At 43.8% G+C, this 23,272-nt stretch overlaps 1 pseudogene; it reads right to left on the reverse strand.

Moving 5' to 3' along the window:
* Nucleotides 1–14,528: 14,528 nt before the first annotated feature.
* On the reverse strand, nucleotides 14,529–22,247 carry LOC128923389 (large subunit ribosomal RNA; annotated as a pseudogene).
* Between the last annotated feature and the right edge of the window lie 1,025 nt (nucleotides 22,248–23,272).

A 23,272-nucleotide genomic window follows, 5' to 3' on the forward strand; every position in this document is an offset into this window, starting at 1 on the left:
CTGGAGACCGTTTAGACCTGACCAGGCAAAAGGCACATCCCAGCTCCCCATCATCTAATGGAGGAACAGGTACATCATGTGCATGGGGTGCCTGAACCTCAGCCCTGGGAAAGAACGCTCCTAACAGAACCCCAGCACACTCTCTCCACGTTGATAACACAGTGTCACCAACACGAAGAGAGGTGATATCCTCCCTCTTACGACCCCTGCAGATCTTATAGACCTGACCCCAGGGGTCATCCCTATTGTCATTCACAAAACTCCTCCACTCTTCTTTTTTAATTTTCACAATCATATCTTTATATTCATTCATCACACAACTAAAATCATACCTAATCTGGGACAGCCTATCAGAATTGAACCGCCGAGCACGTTGAAACTTTCGTCTCAACCGCCGGACAGTCCTCCTCTTCAATGTTAACTCATGCGTCCACCTCTTAATTTTTCTAACCCTAAAACTTCCACACTTCCTGAACAATCTGTCATTCACACCCCACACCAACTCACACAGCCGAGCAATTTGCTCATCCACCTCCAGATCATCAAACACTCTAAGCGGTATTTCTAACACCGCTTCCCTGTGAAGGCCCTTAGCCAACACCCATTCATTCATTACCTCGCCTCGAACGTGGCTTTGATATCCAGACGAATGTCTGGATACCTTACTAAACCACATCGAGGACGGGGCATTCGCATCCAACCCTAGGACTAATGGGCTACCACTCGCCAGAAGTAGTAACTTATCCATATAGCCCAGGTAGGGCTCTAGGGGCTCGCTAAATTTGCAATACAAACTAGCGACAATCATTCTACCGAACTCCCCCTCTATAGACACACACACCCCCTGTTGTGACGAAGCCAAGACTACACAATCGTAGCCGGAATCATTCACAACTATTGCAGCATTAACCCCAAGGTCCGTAAAGACCCTAAAACCTCCAGGAAGACCCCGAACCACACCATTGGTGGCGTAAGGCTCCTGGAGTAAGGCACTGCCACACCCCCCCTCAATCATACAACCCCCCAACTCACACATAACGGCATACGACCCCTGACAATTAAGCTGAAAAATCCCCCCCATCAGTGTCTGGAGAGGGCACGCTCAACAACGCCACAGTAAATCGGGCAGACAGCTGACATCATAAGATGCCCAGCTGGCCTACCCTTAAATGCATAGTTGCGACAATGGGGGGCATTGCCACAACCGGCAACTCTATGTCCTTCTTGACCGCACCGCCTACAAACATCTGATTTGGCCCTACACTCAGCCACTCTATGGTCAAAACCCATACACCGGAAGCAGCCAGCAACTGGGCTATCCGGTCGAACCCTGAAGGAGAACCATTTTATGTAGCACCTTCCCGCTTCCAAAAGGGCGGACATTAATTTGTCCGACCCCTCAAGGACGACGTTGGTGCTACCATCAGCGGCCACCTTCCAGGGCCGACTGACCATCCGCACATTTGACTTTCGTGCCTCAGGGCTGATGTCCTGAAGGTTCAACCGAAAGAGCTCCTCCATGAAGTCATCATGGGAGATTTCGGTGTGAACCCCCTGAACCACAACCCGCGGACCCAACTTCCGGTTCACACTCACATCCAACCCCACCTCCCCGAACTTGGCATTATTCGCCACCTTTTCCCTCTCTAAAACAGAGGGGGTGCGAATAACCCTTAATCAGCTTCACCTCATGTACACGCACTCCGAGGGAAGGTCCCACCTCCTTCACAACCTTCTTAATCACCTCCTTAGAGGAGGTGGTCGGGGCCTTGCTTCTCACCACCACCGACCAAGTCTCAACCGGCTTCGGCAATGCCGGAGCAATCGCCTCCAACACAGGTGCTGGACCCCCCTCCACCCTCCTTAACAGCGCTAACAGGACACTCTTTTGCAGAAGTACCCTTAATGCGCTTCTTCCCCTTAATCCACACTACACCTCCACGCTTGCTGACAATAGGGTGGACAACCACTTCTTCAGCGGTGTCACCCATATCAGCACAACTACTCCCATCCACTAACATCACCAACGATGGCGAACCTATCCTAACCTTCCTACGCGGCGGGGACCCAACCGAAGGTCCAGTACCCTCATCAGCCGACGAGGTCTCCACTGCTAACGCAAGCTCTTTCCCCTCATTCCCAGCAGGGTGCTTAGCCCTTCTCCTCCGTGAGGGAAGCATTTCTACTTCCGGCCTTTCACCAGGCAGGCTGATCCGCCGGCAAAACACTGGCACAGAAGCCACTCGACCAGACAAGACTTGGAACAGCTGCTCTCAAGACACGTGTGACTGAACGCACAACTCCAGCCAACGGTCTGGAACTGGTCACCCAATAAACCGCCGGACAGAACAAAGTCCCCGTAACGGCTCCAAGCCAACCGATGTGGAGCTGAACCAAATCGCACTGTGGGTCTAAGGTTAATAGCTACGAACGCAGTCTAAACAAAAATCAGCACCTTCAACACTCGGACAGACACTGGTACCCTTCGAGCAAAACCTGCCCAATCCCCCCGGAAACAAGTGGCAACTCATTACCAGACACTCAACACAACACTCACTGGCAGAAAAACCAAAAAGCAGAAAAACAACAAACACAGAAAACACTGAGACTCTATGAGAGTCAGCACCCACGCTAACAATGTGGGTAAACCACGTAAGCCCCAAAAGGTACTACCTAACACGCGCCTACACACAAAAACTACTGTGCTCGAAAACACCTGTGAAAATATACATACATACATGAGAAAATATACGTACAATTGTATATATATTCAAACACTTGCAGTAATGTAAAAATACACATAGCCAACTTACACATTTGTATATTGAGTGAGTTAGATGTGTTTATTAAGTGCTCCTGGGATTGTGTTAATTAAACCTGGTTTATGTGCAATAACAACTACCATATTTACCTTGAAGTCTTCGGGACGCTGGAAGTTTCAAGTGGAACCTATATATTATAGTCAGAGATAAGTACCAATTGTTATTTGATATAAATTCAATTGCACTTGCCTGCCCATTTTTTCGCGGCAAATTAGTGGATAAATAAATTAATATTATTTCCCCTATAAAAAACAGCTATCAAATAAAACGCGCACTCAAATTGTTCTGCCGTTTGTTTTGATCGAACAGCTGTTCCCCTTTTCATTTTCGTTTTCCTTTTGGTTTGGGCGTTGCCAACCATTGAAATTTCGTGTAGGTTTTTTCAGTGACAGCGACTGAACATACTTTCAGACAGGAATACCCAACTATTTTCCCGCCATAATATGGCCTCAGAAAATAGCATTGGGTGTACACCGGAGAATCCTTTCCGAAGGAACTCCAAAGTTTTGAGAACGCCTCCTATTGGCAAGAATGAGGGATCCACCGTTGCTGGATCAACAAAAATGTGTGAAAAGACCGATCGTGCAAACCTTGGGATTTCTGATGATTTTCAGAAGAGTGAAAATGTTAATGTTTTCAACAAACTGGGCGCTAAAATCAAGGAGCTGGAAAATATGATGTCTGGACAGAGACACATAAATCAAGCAATGCGCGATCTTGTAAGCTGCATAAATAGCTTGTACGACAAATCTGAAAATCCCGAGAACTCATCTAAAAAAGTGATGGTAGGGAAAGCATCGCAGGTTTCCCCTATTTATAAAGATGTGAGCACCCCAAAAAGACTACGGGAGAAAACAGGAGTCCTACCGCCCACAAAAAAGCCAAAAAAGGCTAATGAAAATGTGCAGGCGACCTACAGTGAGGTCACAAAAGCAAGCCGCATAGATACTCCAGGAAGTAAACCCATATACGATAAATGGGTGGAAGTGACAAAAAAGAAGAAACCAATCGAGAAGAAAATCAAATCTAAACCAGATGCAATCATATTAACTAAAAAGGATGGTGCGTCGTATGCTGAGATTCTCCGAAAGATAAAAGGGGACAGCGACCTCGATGAATTAGGTTCTAACGTAACCTACATTCGTAAAACATTAAAAGGAGACCTACTAATTGAATTAAAAAATCAATCAGAAAAGAAAGCTGAGACTTTCCAAAGTGCCCTAGAGGGGGTGATTGGGGAAATGGCCGTAATACAGCCAAAAACCCATAATGTCACAATTATGTGCAAAGACCTCGATGAGATCACGACCCCGGAAGAAATTTGTGATGCACTAAATAAGGAATGCGGATTCAAAAACATTGATAAAACAAATGTTAAAAGTATGCGGAAAACCCGAAGCGGTACTCAAATTGCTATCATTTGCCTACGTGCTCAGGATGCCAAGACTGCCCTAAAGCTAGGCAAAGTAAAAATCGGATGGTCAATATGCCGTATCCACGAATATACACCTATTCCCCGCTGTTTTCGATGTTTTCAGCTGGGTCATATGGCACGCAACTGTAGTAACCCAGCCGACAGGTCCGGCCTTTGTACACGTTGCGGAACCGAAGGACATGTTGCAAAGGTATGCACTAACACCCCGAGCTGCATGCTTTGCAAGGGGGAACATTCAGCCTTGAGCACGACTTGTCCCAAGTATCAGGAGATGTTGAAGTCACTTAAGAAATGAGGATCTTACAGTTAAATTTAAATCACTGCGCTGCAGCACAAGAATTGCTAAAACAAACTGTAGTAGAAAAGAATATTGACGTCGCCATACTAAGTGAGCAATATTCTCAGCGTTCGGAAAGCACCTGGATAACAGACGCGTCTGGCAAGGCAGCAATATGGTCCTGCAAAGGACAACCTTTTATGTCCTGTGCCAGAGTATCCCCACATGGTTTCACATGGGCGAATTTATATGGTATATACATCGTAAGCTGCTACGCTCGTCCCAGTGCTTCGATCGCAGAATTCGAGAACTTCCTCCTGGAGTTGACTCTAGAAACCAGGGGCAAATCGCCTATACTAATAGCGGGCGACTTTAATGCATGGTCGACTGCTTGGGGAAGCAAAAGCACAAATCATCGTGGGCGTCTAGTACTAGAATTTCTAAGCCAAACAAACCTGAGTATCACGAATACCGGCACGCAAAATACCTTTCAGAAAGGGAAAAAAGGTTCCATAATTGATCTTATGTTTGCGAATGACGAACTGTGCAGGCGCATTAAATGGAGAGTAGAAGACATATATACAAATAGCGATCACATGGCTATTATGGCAGAAGTCTCGTTACCCGGAGAGACGGAGCACCTCAGTAGGAACAGGTGTAACAAAAGAGGCTGGAAGCAAAAAGAGTTTGATTCTGATCTTTTTGTGACTGCCTGGCGCGCAGCAAATGTTCACTGCGAAGACGCAGCCCACCTTGTATCCGCAGTTAGAAAAGAACTGGTTGCTGCATGCGACGCTACTATGCGCCGGACAACACATCACACCAAACGAAGGCCAGTATATTGGTGGAATGAAGAAATAGCCACGATCAGAAAGCTTTGCCACTCATCTAGACGTCGCCTACAGCGCAACCAGGGTGGCGAAAACGAAAACAGTCTCAAAGAGGTATTTAAAAGACATAAGAAACTCCTGAAGACAGCCATTATCAGCAGCAAAAGAAAGTGTTTTGAAGAGCTTTGTGAAGAAGCGAACATAGACCCGTGGGGATCAGCGTACAAAATTTGTATGTCAAAATTTAAGAATAAGTCGCAGCCAACTAGAAGTGCATCGTTTATGAGGAAAATCGTCGAAGTATTATTTCCGGTGCATGAACCGATCTCCTATGCTGAACAACGAAAATGTGCTACTGGGTCACCCCTCTTTGTCTCAGAAAAAGAATTACTGGACATATCCAAAAAAATCAAAACCAACAAAGCGCCTGGAATAGATGGTATACCCAACATAGCTCTAAAGGAAGCAATAACTGCAAAGCCCACCCTATTCGTTGAAATGTACAACGCATGCATAAAAGAAGGGGTATTCCCCGACCCCTGGAAAGTTCAGCGCTTGGTATTACTCCCAAAACCAAAGAAACCACCAGAAGAACCTTCATCGTATCGACCTCTGTGTATGCTCGACACACTGGGAAAAGTGTACGAAAGCATAATAAGAAACCGCTTGGAGATTGCAATCCAGGAAGCCGGCGGGTTATCAAAAAGACAATACGGCTTCACAAAACGGAGATCCACTATCGACGCACTAAACGAAGTCGTTAACACTGCAAAGGATGCAGTTAGTGGTAAAAGATGGAAAGGTGGAACCAAAAAATATTGCGCTCTCATCACCCTGGATGTGAAGAATGCATTCAATTCAGCGAAATGGACAAACATAATCAAAGCTCTACATGAAATGCGCGTCCCTCAATACCTAATAAAAATAATAATGAGTTATTTCGAAAACAGAAGGCTGATATTCGACACAGACGAAGGCACAAAGAGCTACTCTATTTCGAGTGGAGTACCGCAAGGATCGGTCTTAGGCCCCCTCTTATGGAACCTTATGTATGACGGGGTGCTGCGAAGACACCAACCAAAAACTGTGAAATTAATAGCATATGCCGATGACCTCGTAGTGGTAGCAGTGGCAAAGCATCTTGATGACCTACGAAGCAAATGCAATGAATGCATTAATGGTCTACGGCAATGGTTTTCTTCCAAGAGTTTGGAACTAGCAGAGCATAAAACTGAAGTCTTGCTCATAAGCACACGGAAAATTGAAGAAAGAATGACTCTCACTATAGGGGATTGTGAGATTACTTCACAACCACAGTTAAAGTATTTGGGGGTCATACTAGACTCCAGACTTAAATTCAAGGAGCACTTGGCGCATACGGCAAACAAAGCAAATAAAATATACAACGCTCTATCTAGAATGATGGCGAATAGAGGCTGCATCCGATCCAGTCGACGACTTTTAATTGCAAAGGCGATGATCTCCGTAATTTTGTATGCGGCTCCGATATGGACTCAGGCATTAGACATTAAAGCGTACTTTAGACCAATTAACGCAGTACATAGACTGTCGGCAATCCGAGTAATTAGTGCTTTCCGAACCATATCCAGTGATGCTGCTGAAGTTTTAGCCAGCATGCCGCCTATTGACATCCAGGGTGATGAACTAGCTCGGCTGTATAAACTATCAGCACCCCCCTCTGAGACTAAAAAGATAGAAGAGAGAAAAATTAGCATCACAAAGTGGCAGCAACGGTGGGTAACCTCAGCCAAAGGACGGTGGACCCATTGACTAATACCGGACATCCATTCGTGGATACATAGGGAACATGGGGACCTGGATTTCCACCTGACCCAAATATTAAGTGGTCACGGGTGCTTCAGAAGCTACCTGTACAAATTCCGTTGCGACGTTAGTCCGTATTGTCCAATATGTGCAGAATCTGTAGAAGACTCTGAACATGTATTTTTTCATTGTCCACGCTTTTCTAACATAAGGGAAAAGGTGGAAACAACCTTAGGTGGTAGCTTAACGGTGGAAAATTTGACTGCACTTATGTGTCAGTCCTCCAAAAAATGGAAAGCTGTTAGCGAAGCGGCAGCTTTAATCATGACAGAACTGAGACATATTCAACAGATTAGGCGTCAGTCAGTCCGCGCTATAGAGGAGAGTCTTGTCACTCCCACGAAGTAATACTTTATCCGGTGGTCCCGTGGGAGGGTCCTGTGTTGGGAGTAGGTTAGGTTTAGCGGATTAAAGTTCCGCACTCCGGCTTTCGATGCTTCCCCCTACTATAAAAAAAAAAAAAAAAAAACAAAAAAAAAAACACATAGCCAACTACAGAAAAAGTATACACGTACTGACAAACTTTATCTACACATACAATCGAACATATATTGAAAATGAAAATTTTTTATGAAAAACACACATATATACACACACGTATATATTAATATACTAATGCGTAAATATGTATGCAAATGCGCTAAAAAACTACCACAAATCACAAACTAATACACAAATACTCAAAATGAATGTACTTACATCCAATGCTGAGGGCTCCCACACAAAAAACACCAATTCACAAAAAATTCACGACACAGAAAACGCACAGAAACGAAAACACGTCTGAACAATCTGAAATTCTACAATCGAATGACAGATAGGGACAACGTCCGGTGGGATTAACGTGGGTACCTGCCGACGACGGCCTTACTCCACGGTGCTCAAAAGCACAGCGGAACAAATCAATGCGATGATCAGCGCCCCGAAAATGCTACGCGTTATTCGGTACCAATTGGCGTGTGGAATGGACACACTAACCACCTTGGTGGGATTCGAGGCCTATCTAAAACCTCTGCTGTACTTTGGGTCCGGCACCCGGTTGCAATACAACTCCACATTGAGTGGCCAAAGTCACTCTCCCCGCATTCGGGTATTCGGGGAGTTCGGGGAGTTGGAGCGAACTCCAAGGGCTCCTACTCCCCGTGGTACCAGAATTAAGTCTCCGGTCAGACCTGGTAGTTGAAACTACTACCAGTTGAGCTTCCATACTGCTCTGGACTGGTGACCAGGGGTTGGACCCCATTCTCTCATCCAATACACACACAATACACACACCATTCACACAAAGAAACTATACTTAGTTTCCAGCTAATTGTCTTCGCCGCTTAAACACCTCACGCGCAAACACACCAAATAATTCTAATCGTTCGGCATCCCAACTAGTGGAGATCACACCACTAACATCTAACCGTCCATCAGTCCAACTAATCCCCATACCCCCAAGGTCCCTAATGCCCGAGTACATCGGGCATTCAGCAATAACATGCACCCAATCCTCAACACGCGCCCCACACATACATTCCATTCCATCAGAGAGGTGCTTCTGATGCAAAAAAGCATTCAAAGGCCCATGCCCCGTAAATAGGAAACCCAGACTCAGACAGAATCTGAAATCTGGGTTTTCCCCAACAAACCCAACATCCCGAATGTACTCATAAGTCACACGACCGTTAGGACTATTATCCCAACGGTCTTGCCACCTACTCCTAACCCTGTCATCTAGAAGCCACTTGCTTCCTAGGAAGCAATATATATTTTATTTTTTTCAATACATAATAATATAAAATACTTAATCCAAATTATTACTATTAAACTTAATTAATAATGTTAAACTTAGATTTTTCTTCTATATTATCTATATATATGAAATTAAGTGGCAAAACTTCCTGTTCGCATACTCCTCCTAGACGGCTTACCCGATTTCAATGAAATTTTCAGGGGTGATTGGGGTCTGTGTGGAGGGTGCACATAAGAAATTTAATGTGTGTATCATTGCACGTTTTGCAAAAAAAAAAATGAATTTGCAAGAACATTACTATATTCCGAAATAACCCAATATTTCACTTGGAATGCTTCATTGAATACATTTCAACGACGAAAGCAAGGGGAGCGTGTTGACGGTTAGCCAAAGGTCGTGCCCAACGTGCGCGGACCAAGATCATTTGATGATTTGAAAACTGTTGACAGTCAGTTGTGTGCGACGTATCGTGAAGCATGTCAGCGATTGCAATTGTTAGAAGATGATATGCATTGGGACACCGCCATAATAATATCTACATGCCTTCCAAAAGTCAAATCCGCAAGAACTATGGAATAAGTACAAAGACTGCATGACCGAGGACTTATTAATTTTGGCGCGAAATCGAGCATCGGACGCAGACTTGCTATATACATTACAAATGTATAATGATGCTTTGATATTGGTTGAAGATCTGTTCAAGATTGCGAATAAGGCATTAGCGCAACTTGGCATAACTGCGCCCAATCGTTCAGCGATTGATATGCTTGACCATGAGCTTCAACGTGAACAACAAAACGATTGCAATGAATTGTGTGCTTTCATACAAGCAAACAGTACCAAATTGAATATTCAGCAGAAAATGCTTATGATAAGATTATACGAGCGGTTGGCAATAACGGCGGTGGATTATACTTTCTGGATGCGCCCGGTGGTACAGGGAAAACGTTTCTGATCTCTTTGATTCTTGCTACTATACGGTCACAGCAGAAAATTGCGCTGGCAATTGCTTCGTCAGGCATCGCTGCATTCAGCAATTCAGCATATCGAGGAATTCAGCAATGGCAAAAGTTTTGCGAGGAGCTGGAATAGTTCTATGGGATGAGTGCCCAATGGCTAACAAAAAGTCATTAGAAGCTTTCAATAGAACAATGCAAGATTTACGCCAAAAGCAACAACTTTTTGGCGGAGCATTAGTCTTATTATCTGGCGATTTTCGGCAAACTTAGCCAGTCATTCCTCGACCAACTCCTGCCGACGAAATAAGCGCATGTTTAAAATCGTCAGTTTTGTGGAGACATGTTCAAAGGCTGACTCTTACCATCAACATGCGAGTCCAATTGCAAAACGGTCGATCCGCAGCGACGTTTTCGAAGCAGTTGTTGGACATTGGCGAAGGCAAAATACCAATCGATGATACCGGTTTGAACACATTGCCGAACAACTTTTGTACACTTTTACAATCGAAAGAAGAACTGATTGAAAGTGTATTTCCGAATATTGTTCAACACTATTTAAGTGAACGCAATATTGGCACCGAAAAATGTACACGTCAACGAAATCAATTTTGCCATTCAAGAAAAACTGCCAGGAGAAGCTACAACATATACATCGATTGATAGCGTTTTGAATCAAGATGAAATAGTCAATTATCCAACTGAATTCTTGAATTCTTTGGATCCCCCCGGTCTGCTACCCCATAGTTTGGTCCTGAAAGTCGGTTCACCCATTATACTTCTACGAAATCTGAAGCCACCGACTTTTATGTAATGGCACAATACTTTCAGTCAAAATATTGTGGCCAAATTTGATTGAAGCAACAATACTAAATGGCAAGGCAGCAGGTGAAGTTGTACTCTTACCACGCATTCCCATGATTCCAACGGACATGCCGTTTGAATTTAAGCGCTTGCTGTTCCCAGTACGTCTTGCCTTTGCGATGACCATCAACAAATCGCAAGGGCAAACGTTTCAAGTTTGCGGCATCAATTTGGAAGAACCGTGCTTCTCACACGGCCAATTGTTCGTCGCATGCTCGAGAGTGGGAACACCAAGGTGCTTATTCATTTACGCGCCAGGTGGAAAAACCAAAAATGTTGTATACTAATATTTTTTAAATGTTTTATAAATAAGTAACAGTTTTACAACAATAAATAAAACACAAAGTAAAAACCCTTAAGAGTTTTAATCGATTTAGGTGTAGCGAAGCGCACAGGGTAACAGCTAGTATATATATACATTAAAAAAATACATATATATACATATATATAAATTATTTATAATATAAATATATACGGTATGTATATTACAACACACACACACATATATATATATATATATATATTTGGCGTAGGAACCGCTTTAAGCGATTATAACCGAATCCACCAGAGCGCGCCACTCATTCCTCCTTTTTGCTTTTTGGCGCCAACTGGAAACACCAAGTGAAGCCAGGTCACTTTGCACTTGGTCTTTCCACCGGAGTGGAGGTCGTCCTCTTCCGCGGCTTCCTCCAGCGGGTACTGCATCGAATACTTTCAGAGCTGGAGTGTTTTCTTCCATCCGTACAACATGACCTAGCCAGCGTAGCCGCTGTCTTTTTATTCGCTGAACTATGTCAATGTCGTCGTATAAATCGTACAGCTCATCGTTCCATCGTCTGCGGTATTCGCGTTGCCAATGTTTAGAGGACCATAAATCTTGCGCAAAACCTTTCTCTCGAAAACCCCAAGAGTCGTCTCATCGGATGTTGTCATCGTCCACGCTTCAGCGCCATACATCAGGACGGGAATAATGAGCGACTTATAGAGTTTGATTATGGTTCGTCGAGAGAGGACTTTACTTTTCAATTGCCTACTCAGTCCAAAGTAGCACCTGTTGGCAAGAGCGATTCTGCGTTGGATTTCAAGGCTGACATTGTTGGTGTTGTTAATGCTGGTTCCCAGATAAACGAAATTATCTACAACTTCAAAGTTATGACTGTCAACAGTGACGTGGGAGCCAAGACGCGAGTGCGCCGACTATTTGTTTGATGACAGGAGATATTTCGTCTTGTCCTCATTCACCACCAGACCCATACGCTTCGCTTCTTTATCTAGTCTGGAAAACGCAGAACAAACGGCGCGGTTGTTGCTTCCGATGATATCAATATCATTGGCATACGTCAGGAGCTGTACACTCTTGTAGAAGATTGTACCCTCTCTATTTAGTTCTGCAGCTCGTATTATTTTTTCCAGCAATAGATTGGAGAAGTCGCACGATAGTTAGTCACCCTGTCTGAAGCCTCGTTTGGTATCGAACGGCTCGGAGAGGTCCTTCCCGATCCTGACGGAGCTTTTGGTGTTGCTCAACGTCAGCTTACATAGCCGTATTAGTTTTGCAGGGATACCAAGTTCAGACATCGCGGCATAAAGGCAGCTCCTTTTCGTGCTATCGAAGGCAGCTTTAAAATCGATAAAAAGATGGTGAGTATCGATTCTTCTCTCTCGGGTCTTTTCCAAGATTTGGCGCATGGTGAATATCTGGTCCATTGTGGATTTTCCAGGTCTAAAGCCACACTGATAAGGTCCAATCAGTTCGTTGACGGTGGGCTTTAGTCTTTCACACAATACGCTCGACAAAACCTTATATGCGATATTGAGGAGACTTATACCACGGTAGTTGGCGCAGATTGTGGGGTCTCCCTTCTTATGGATTGGGCAGAGCACACTAAGATTCCAATCGTCAGGCATGCTTTCTTCCGACCATATTCTACAAAGAAGCTGATGCATGCACCTTATCAGTTCTTCGCCGCCGTATTTGAATAGCTCGGCCGGTAATCCATCGGCCCCCGCCGCTTTGTTGTTCTTCAAGCGGGTAATTGCTATTCGAATTTCTTCATGGTCGGGTAATGGAACATCTATTCCATCGTCATCGATTGGGGAATCGGGTTCGCCATCTCCTGGTGTTGTACTTTCACTGCCATTGAGCAGGTCGGAGAAGTGTTCCCTCCATAATCCCAGTGTGCTCTGGACATCCGTTACCAGATTACCTTCTCGGTCCCTACATGATAATGCTCCGGTCTTGAAACCTTCTGTTAATCGCCTCATCTTTTCATAAAATTTTCGAGCATTACCCATGTCGGCCAGCTTTTCAAGCTTTTCATACTCACGCATTTCGGCCTCTTTCTTTTTACGTCTGCAAATGCGTCTCGCTTCCCTCTTCAGTTCTCGATATCTATCCCACCCCGAACGTGTTGTGGTCGATCGCAACGTTGCGAGGTAGGCAGTCTGTTTTCTCTCCACTGCGGAACGACAATTCTCATCGTACCAACTGGTTTTTTGGCGTTGCCGGAGACCAATTGTTTCGGCTGCAGCGGTATGCAATGAGTTTGAGATGCCGTTCCACAGCTCCCTTATATCGAGATGCTGATGAGTGCTCTCAGAGAGCAGGAGTGCAAGTCGAGTAGAAAATCGTTCGGCTGTCGGTTGTGATTGCAGCTTTTCGACGTCGAACCTTCCTTGTGTTTGTTGACGGGCGTTCTTTGCTGCACAGAGGCGAGTGCGTATCTTTGCTGCTACTAGATAAGGGTCCGAGTCAATGTTTGGTCCTCGGAGCGTACGCACGTCTAAAACACTGGAGACATGTCTTCCGTCTATCACAACGTGATCGATTTGGTTGCGCGTGTTTCGATCAGGGGACAGCCACGTTGCTTGATGAATTTTTTTATGCTGGAATCTGGTACTACAGACAACCATATTTCGGGCCCCAGCGAAGTCGATCAGCCTCAGGCCGTTTGGCGATGTTTCGTCATGGAGGCTGAATTTTCCGACTGTTGTGCCAAAGACACCTTCTTTACCCACCCTGGCGTTAAAATCGCCAAGCACCATTTTGACATCGTGGCGGGGGCAGCGCTCATAGGTGCGTTCTAGGCGCTCATAGAAAGCATCTTTGGTCACATCGTCCTTCTCTTCCGTTGGGGCGTGGGCGCAAATCAGCGATATGTTGAAGAACCTCGCTTTTATGCGGATTGTGGCTAGACGTTCATACACCGGGGTGAATGCCAGGACTCGGCGACGTAGTCTCTCTCCCACCACAAATCCAACACCAAATTTGCGCTCCTTTATATGGCCGCTGTAGTAGATGTCACAAGGACCCACCTTCTTCCGTCTTTGTCCCGTCCATCGCACTTCTTGGACGGCGGTGATGTCAGCCTTTAGTTGTATGAGGACAGGTGCATGCCCTCAAATCATGATCCTTAGTACGTTTGCAGGGGTCGTCATCAAAAGGGGGGTTTCTCATCCGAGGCTCGGTGTTTGTTTTCATTGGGGAGATTTTTTTATGTGGTGGGTCCCAAGCCCTACGCACAACCGCACAAGCGGGCTTCGCCTTCTCACTTTAGCTCACCTCCAAACGGATGTCTGTTAGCTACCCAGGGGATACTTGGTCTAAAACCGGAAGTCGTGAGCTGCTTGAGTCATATGCAAAAGAATCGTTCCTTTCCACTCCCAAGTGAATGGCAATCAGAAACTTTCCTCACTTGCGTGAACTTCTACATATGACCCCATCACCCCATATACATATAAATAATTTATAAACAGTTTGATCGAATCATCAAGCAAAGGATAAGCTTCAGTGGATCGCAGTATGGCAGCTGCTCTACCACTTACAACACCTTGCCAGTTACCAAAGTCGTTTACAATTGATTCTAGGCATTGACATTGTATTAAATAATGTTTTAATAAGTAACTAGCGCGTCATACAGGTGATATTTAATCCTCCCGCATTTGCTATGTTACAAATAACATTGGCATCACATATATCCATTGTCGTTTATAAATAAAATTTATAAACTTTAAATGGTTTAGAGAAGCCATACAATGCAATTGCCCCATATTTATCATTGCAGTCCAGCACGGATACGACCTTGGACCACTGTTCGCTCGAACAAGTATTGTACCATTGGTCCGTACCTGCGGTTCCTCTCGTACTACGCAGGAATGCTGTCGCAATAACAATTGTCATTAGTAGGGTAAAACTAACCTGTCTCACGACGGTCTAAACCCAGCTCACGTTCCCTTGAATGGGTGAACAATCCAACGCTTGGTGAATTTTGCTTCACAATGATAGGAAGAGCCGACATCGAAGGATCAAAAAGCGACGTCGCTATGAACGCTTGGCCGCCACAAGCCAGTTATCCCTGTGGTAACTTTTCTGACACCTCTTGTTAAAAACTCTTTAAACCAAAAGGATCGATAGGCCGAGCTTTTGCTGTCTCTGTCTTTTGCTGTGTACTGAACACCGAGATCAAGTCAGAATTTGCCCTTTTGCTCTATGTGTGGTTTCTGTCCGCACTGAGCTGGCCTTGGGACACCTCCGTTATTATTTGAGAGATGTACCGCCCCAGTCAAACTCCCCACCTGGCAATGTCCTTGAATTGGATCATACCTGAGTGTTGGAGTTATACCAAATTTTAATTATAACAATAACACCGAAATGCTATCATTTCATTAAAATATGTTTACAATTATATAACAAACTCGTGGTACTTTGATCAAGAAGCTTGCATCAAAACCCAATACCATAAGATATATAAATATACCCATATAATGGCTAAGCAATGATACACGTTCCACTTAATCAAGTAAGTAAGGAAACAATAAGAGTAGTGGTATTTCATTGTTGATACATAACCGAAATTATATATCTCCCACTTATGCTACACCTCCTATGTCTCCTTACACTGCCAGACTAGAGTCAAGCTCAACAGGGTCTCTTTCCCCGTTAATTATTCCAAGCCCGTTCCCTTGGCTGTGGTTTCGCTAGACAGTAGATAGGGACATCTAAAGCCAATATTAACGTGAGTTCCTGCCGATGACGGCCTAACCTCACGGTGCTCAAAAGCACAGCGGATCAAATCAATGCGATGATCAGCGCCCCGAAAAATGCAATGCATTATTCAGTACCAATTGGCGTGTGGAATGGACACACTAACCACCTTGGTGAGGTTCGAGGCCTATCTAAAACCTCTGCCGTACTTTGGGTCCGGCACCCGGTTGCAATGCAACTCCACATTGAGTGACAAATATCACTCTCCCCGCATTCGGGTATTAAACCACAACCACCACGATACTCCCCGAGGGGCCAGTCCGCACGAGTAGGTTGGAGCGAACACCAAAGGCTCCTACTCCCCGTGGTACCAGAATTAAGTCTCCGGTCAGACCTCGTAGCCAAAAAACTACTACCAGTTGAGCTTCCATACTGCTCTGGACTGGTGACTAGGGGTTGGACCCCATACTCTCATCCAATACACACACAATACACACACCATTCACACAAAGAAACTATACTTAGTTTCCAGCTAATTGTCTTCGCCGCTTAAACACCTCACGCGCAAACACACCAAATAATTCTAATCGTTCGGCATCCCAACTAGTGGAGATCACACCACTAACATCTAACCGTCCATCAGTCCAACTAATCCCCATACCCCGAAGGTCCCTAATGTCCGAGTACATCGGGCATTCAGCAATAACATGCACCCAATCCTCAACACGCGCCCCACACATACATTCCATTCCATCAGAGAGGTGCCTCTGATGCGAAAAAGCATTCAAAGGCCCATGCCCCGTAAATAGGAAACCCAGACTCAGACAGAATCTGAAATCTGGGTTTTCCCCAACAAACCCAACATCCCGAATGTACTCATAAGTCACACGACCGTAAGGACTATTATCCCAACGGTCTTGATACCTACTCCTAACCCTGTCATCTAGAAGCCTCTTGCTTCCTAGATATCCCAACCTCTCCACATCATCGTCAGAAATCCATTCATTCCGCAGCAATAACACACTCAAACCCCTCCTCAACCTGAAAGAAACAGCACGCTGTAAAACAATCAGGTCAAGAGGGGGCACACCCAATAAAACCTGCAACGCATCCGTAGAAACGGTGCGACATACAGGCAAACAGGCAAGCATCATGCAACGCTGTATAGAAAGAAGTTTTCGACGACCCGAAACCATCGTAGCCACCTTCCACCATATAGGAGATCCATAAGTGGCACAGGCCACAAACAAACCTCGATATATGGGGCGAACAGCACGACGCCCGAGACCCCAATCACTCCGTAAAACGCGCCTGACACTACCAACAATCGCCTGCAGCCGCCGCTTCACATTCACTAAGTGTGGAGTAAAACACATTCTTTCACTCATGGTCTACCCCAGATATTTGACTTGCGTCACATACCTGATGCTGACCCCATTCACACGGACAACCGGTGGACGACCCGGTGACAGTCTACCCTTTAAGAGCATTGTCACCGTTTTATTCATCGATATGCCAACCCCCACACCCACACCCCAATTATGAGCAATCTCCAACAATTGCCCTCCTACCCTTTCAATCTCAGACCTCGAACAGCCTTCGACCAAAAGAAGTAGGTCATCCGCATACGCACAACACCTGCAGAGTGGTTCGAGCTGTCCAAGCAATGAGTCCATCATGAGGTTCCAAATATATGGACCACAGATGGATCCCTGCGGGCAGCCACGAACCACTCCAATCTCCACACTCCCATTCATACCAACGATAGAGGCTTTCCTGTCCGAAAAGAAGCTCCGCCAGAGACTAATTTCCGAACAGTTAAGTTCCTCTAGCCGTTGAATCACTCGATCCCAGATTAGGTAATCAAACGCCCCCTTGAAGTCAACAAATATGCTAAGGACATATTTGTTGGTATTCTCCCTCACAGCATTCTGAACATACATCCAGGCATCTTCTACACTGCGTCCTTTCCTGAACCCATACTGCCTATTCGACCTCAAGTCCCGCGTTAGCTCCTGAAGCCGTTCCACCATAACTCTTTCCAGCACTTTTCCAAGCACTGGAAGGAGACTGATGCCCGGATAAGAACGAGGTTCACTCCTGATCTTATCAGGAGACTTCAGGAGAGGAACAACCCTGGCACTTTTCCACTCACGTGGAAAATATCCCTCACAAATGCACTTATCATAAATGACCTCCAAGTATTCCGGAATGAACTTCCACAAGCATTTGCACATCTCTCCGTTCAGACCATCAAAACCTGGAGACCGTTTAGACCTGACCAGGCCAAAGGCATATCCCAGCTCCCCATCATCTAATGGAGGAACAGGTACCTCAAGTGCATGGGGTGCCTGAACCTCAGCCCTGGGAAAGAACGCTCCTAACAGAACCCCAGCACACTCTCTCCACGTTAATAACACAGTGTCACCAACACGAAGAGAGGTGATATCCTCCCTCTTACGACCCCTGCAGATCTTATAGACCTGACCCCAGGGGTCATCCCTATTGTCATTCACAAAACTCCTCCACTCTTCTTCTTTAATTTTCACAATCATATCTTTATATTCATTCATCGCACAACTAAAATCATACCTAATCTGGGATAGCCTATAAGAATTGAACCGCCGAGCACGTTGAAAATTTCGTCTCAACCGCCGGACAGTCCTCCTCTTCAAGGTTAACTCATGCGTCCACCACTTAATTTTTCTAACCCTAAAACTTCCACACTTCCTGAACAATCTGTCATTCACACCCCACACCAACTCACACAGCCGAGCAATTTGCTCATCCACCTCCAGATCATCAAACACTTTAAGCGGTATTTCTAACACCGCTTCCCTTACACTCTGTCCATATCGGTTCCAGTCAATACCAGAGGTACGCCATCGCCGCAATGGACTCACACACACCAAAGGAGGGGAACGAGGAGCAACCACAATTTGGATCAAATTATGATCACTCAGACCCCACCCTCCTCTAACCTCCCACATAAAATCAAACACTCTACTTGCTGCCTCATTCATAAGCGTCACTTCAATATCACTCACACCCCTAGGCCCTTCAAACGTATACATATCACTCTGCTCATTCAGAATGTGAATGCCCTTAGCCAACACCCATTCATTCATTACCTCGCCTCGAACGTGGCTTTGATATCCAGACGAATGTCTGGATACCTTACTAAACCACATCGAGGACGAGGCATTCGCATCCAACCCTAGGACTAATGGGCTACCACTCGCCAGAAGTAGTAATTTATCCATATAGCCCAGGTAGGGCTCTAGGGGCTCGCTAAATTTGTAATACAAACTAGCGACAATCATTCTACCGAACTCCCCCTCTATAGACACACACACCCCCTGTTGTGACGAATCCAAGACTACACAATCATAGCCGGAATCATTCACAACTATTGCAGCATTAACCCCAAGGTCCGTAAAGACCCTAAAACCTCCAGGAAGACCCCGAACCACACCATTGGTGGCGTAAGGCTCCCGAAGTAAGGCAATGCCACACCCCCCCCCCCCCCCCCCTCAATCATACAACCCCCCAACTCACACATAACGGCATACGACCCCTGACAATTAAGCTGAAAAATCCCCCCCATCAGTGTCTGGAGAGGGCACGCTCAACAACGCCACAGTAAATCGGGCAGACAGCTGACATCATAAGATGCCCAGCTGGCCTACCCTTAAATGCAAAGTTGCGACAATGGGGGGCATTGCCACAAACGGCAACTCTATGTCCCTCTTGACCGCACCGCCTACAAACATCTGATTTGGCCCTACACTCAGCCACTCTATGGTCAAAACCCATACACCGGAAGCAGCCAGCAACTGGGCTATCCGGTCGAACCCTGAAGGAGAACCACATAATGTAGCACCTTCCCGCCTCCAAAAGGAGTAGATAGGGACAGTAGGAATCTCGTTAATCCATTCATGCGCGTCACTAATTAGATGACGAGGCATTTGTCTACCTTAAGAGAGTCATAGTTACTCCTGCCGTTTACCCGCGCATACTTGAATTTCTTCACTTTGACATTCGGAGCACTGGGCAGAAATCACATTGTGTCAACACCCGTTAGGGCCATCACAATGCTTTGTTTTAATTAGACAGTCGGATTCCCCAAGACCGTGCCAGTTCTGAATTGATTGTTAATTGATAATCGTTATAATTAAATAAGAATATATATCTTGCGATATAATTATTATAAAATTTTAGCAAGAAAGTTCCACAATTGGCTACGTAACTACTATCCGGGGAACAAGAACCGAAATTCTCTATTTACCCAGAACGAGTACATAAACCATGGTATTGCTTGAGAAGTTTGCCTGTTGAGAAGTTTGCGTAACCCCACCATAAATTTTCAAGGTCCGAGGAGAAAATATCGACACAACAGTAAATGTCATGCTCTTCTAGTCCATCTACCATATCTCTCTTCGAAAGACTTCCATGGTAGTACGACTATAAAACAGAAAAGAAAACTCTTCCGATACCTCTCGACGGCTTCTTTATGGTCGTTCCTGTTGCCAGGATGAGCACAAGGCCCATTTTTAATAACAAACGGATACTCAACAGGTTACGGAATTGGAACTGTATTCCCTTTCGTTCAAAATTATTCAAGTGTTTAATTACTATGAAGAAAACATAATATATTCTCAACAATTCATTAAAACTTTTAAAATTTTCGGCTTTCGCCTTGAACTTAGGACCGACTAACTCGTGATCAACCACTGTTCACACGAAACCCTTCTCCACTTCAGTCCTCCAAGGCCTCATTCGATTATTTGCTACTACCACCAAGATCTGTACCAATGGCGGCTCCATGCAGGCTTACGCCAAACACTTCTAAGCACACCATTGCACCCTCCTACTCACTAAAGTTTCAAAATTTATAATCCAACCGAAATTGTATTATAAATCATGTACTTTAGCGGTAATGTATAGGTATACAACTTAAGCGCCATCCATTTTAAGGGCTAGTTGCTTCGGCAGGTGAGTTGTTACACACTCCTTAGCGGATTACGACTTCCATGTCCACCGTCCTGCTGTTTTAAGCAACCAACGCCTTTCATGGTATCTGCATGAGCTGTTAATTTGGGCACCGTAACATTACGTTTGGTTCATCCCACAGCGCCAGTTCTGCTTACCAAAAGTGGCCCACTGGGCACATTATATCATAACCTCAACCTTCATATCAAGAAAGGTGAGGTTCTTACCCATTTAAAGTTTGAGAATAGGTTAAGGTCGTTTCGACCCTAAGGCCTCTAATCATTCGCTTTACCAGATAAGATTATTTTACATAATATTTAAATGCACCAGCTATCCTGAGGGAAACTTCGGAGGGAACCAGCTACTAGATGGTTCGATTGGTCTTTCGCCCCTATACTCAATTCTGACAATCGATTTGCACGTCAGAACTGTTTCGGTCTTCCATCAGGGTTTCCCCTGACTTCAACCTGATCAAGTATAGTTCACCATCTTTCGGGTCACAGCATATATGCTCAAGGTACGCTCCAGTTAGATGTATAAATAATAATAAATTATCATTATACATAACTATATGGAACGCCCCGGGATTGAATTAATAGTAAAATATTTCACTAAAAATTAATCCCATTATATAAAAGTTAAGTTAATTTCGTCATTAGGTTTAATATAACCCAATGACTTGCACATATGTTAGACTCCTTGGTCCGTGTTGCAAGACGGGTCCCGATGGTTTCCTGAATCTTTCGCATTGTTAATCATATAAATGCATACAATTAATATTAAAATCAATGATAATAATATTATTGTAAAATTCAAAAGAATTTAAGCATTATATATGTAAAATCTATCAACACTTTATCAAATCATCAGTATTTATTCTATGTTAATAAGCTAAAAGCAAATTAATTTGAATAAACTTAACACCAATGATCTTTTGATAAATATTTTATTATGTTAATAGATTACAATGTCCTTATATGAAAAAAATGCACACTATTACTATAATATTATAAATATCACAGTTATAATGATGAATTTTTCATAATGGATATTCAGGCTCATCGGGCTTAACCTCTAAGCAGTTTCACGTACTATTTAACTCTCTATTCAGAGTTCTTTTCAACTTTCCCTCACGGTACTTGTTTACTATCGGTCTCATGGTTATATTTAGTTTTAGATGGAGTTTACCACCCACTTAGTGCTGCACTATCAAGCAATACGACTCTTTGGAAATATCTTTCTAATAATCATTAACGTTATACGGGCCTGGCACCCTCTATGGGTAAATGACCTCATTTAAGAAGGACTTAAATCGTTAATTTCTCATACTAGATATTAAGATATTCCATACACTGCATCTCACATTTGCCATATAGACAAAGTGACTTAGTGCTGAACTATTTTCTTTTCGCTCGCCGCTACTAAGAAAATCCTTGTTAGTTTCTTTTCCTCCCCTCATTAATATGCTTAAATTCAGGGGGTAGTCCCATATGAGTTGATGTTGTATAAAAATATTTATATTTATTTTATATTTTATCTTTTTGCTATTTTAAAGAAACATACATAATTATTTCTTAACACCAATAATTTTCTTAATAATAAATATTCAATCTTTTCATCCCGGGTACTACTTCATTATAACAACAATATTATTTTCTTGCTTTTTTACATTTAAGGCAATCCTAGAATAAAATAATATTTTATGCTAGACGTTCCTCTAAATGTATATATTATTTGAAATAATATTGAAATTTTATTCTTTTTGGGAATACTAACATTGTTATCTATATATATACAAAGAAGTTACATTTCCTTGGTAATCTTATAACTCAAGAACCGCCGAATCGATTGACACAAAAATTTTAGAGTTCGTTCCTACCTATAAGGAGGTGGTTTGTGTGAAGTTTGTTTGGAATCGGTGCAGCCGTTCCTGAGTTTGACATTTTTTGTGAGTAAATACACTGTACCAAAATCAAGTATTTTCAATACGATTTATCAATTTTCCATCGTGCTCTCATTGCGAACAGAATATTAATTTGCTGTCATTGGAATTCAGTTGACAGTTTTCTTATGTGCTTTGAGTTCTTTTATATCTTGCTCTCATTTTGAACAAACATACTTTTGGTGAGTGTTAACCATGTGTTTCTTTTTTAATTGTATTTTAATTGCTTCATTTTTATATATATAGTTCAATTGCCAGCGTTACTTAATTTTCACAATTTTAATTTGATCTCATTTTCCGGTGAGTGTTTTCTTTATTTGCACAATTGAGGTTATGTCCAGTGTGAGTGTATGTGAATTCATATTTCCACGCACACACATTGAAGTTTGAATTAAATGTATAATTTTTTCTAGAAATAATTCTCAATGTATTGCTTTTACATTCAATTAGTTATACACTGTACTGAAAGAATGCCACGTTCAAGACGATTGGCAGACGTTCACGTCAATCAAATGCTACAGCGTTAAATCGAAGATCATGAAGTGAAGAAGATCGTGTTCGACGAAATGAAATGGAAACACAACGAC

The sequence above is a fragment of the Zeugodacus cucurbitae genome, chromosome X (genome assembly GCF_028554725.1).
Source record: "Zeugodacus cucurbitae isolate PBARC_wt_2022May chromosome X, idZeuCucr1.2, whole genome shotgun sequence".
Lineage (NCBI taxonomy): Eukaryota > Metazoa > Arthropoda > Insecta > Diptera > Tephritidae > Zeugodacus > Zeugodacus cucurbitae.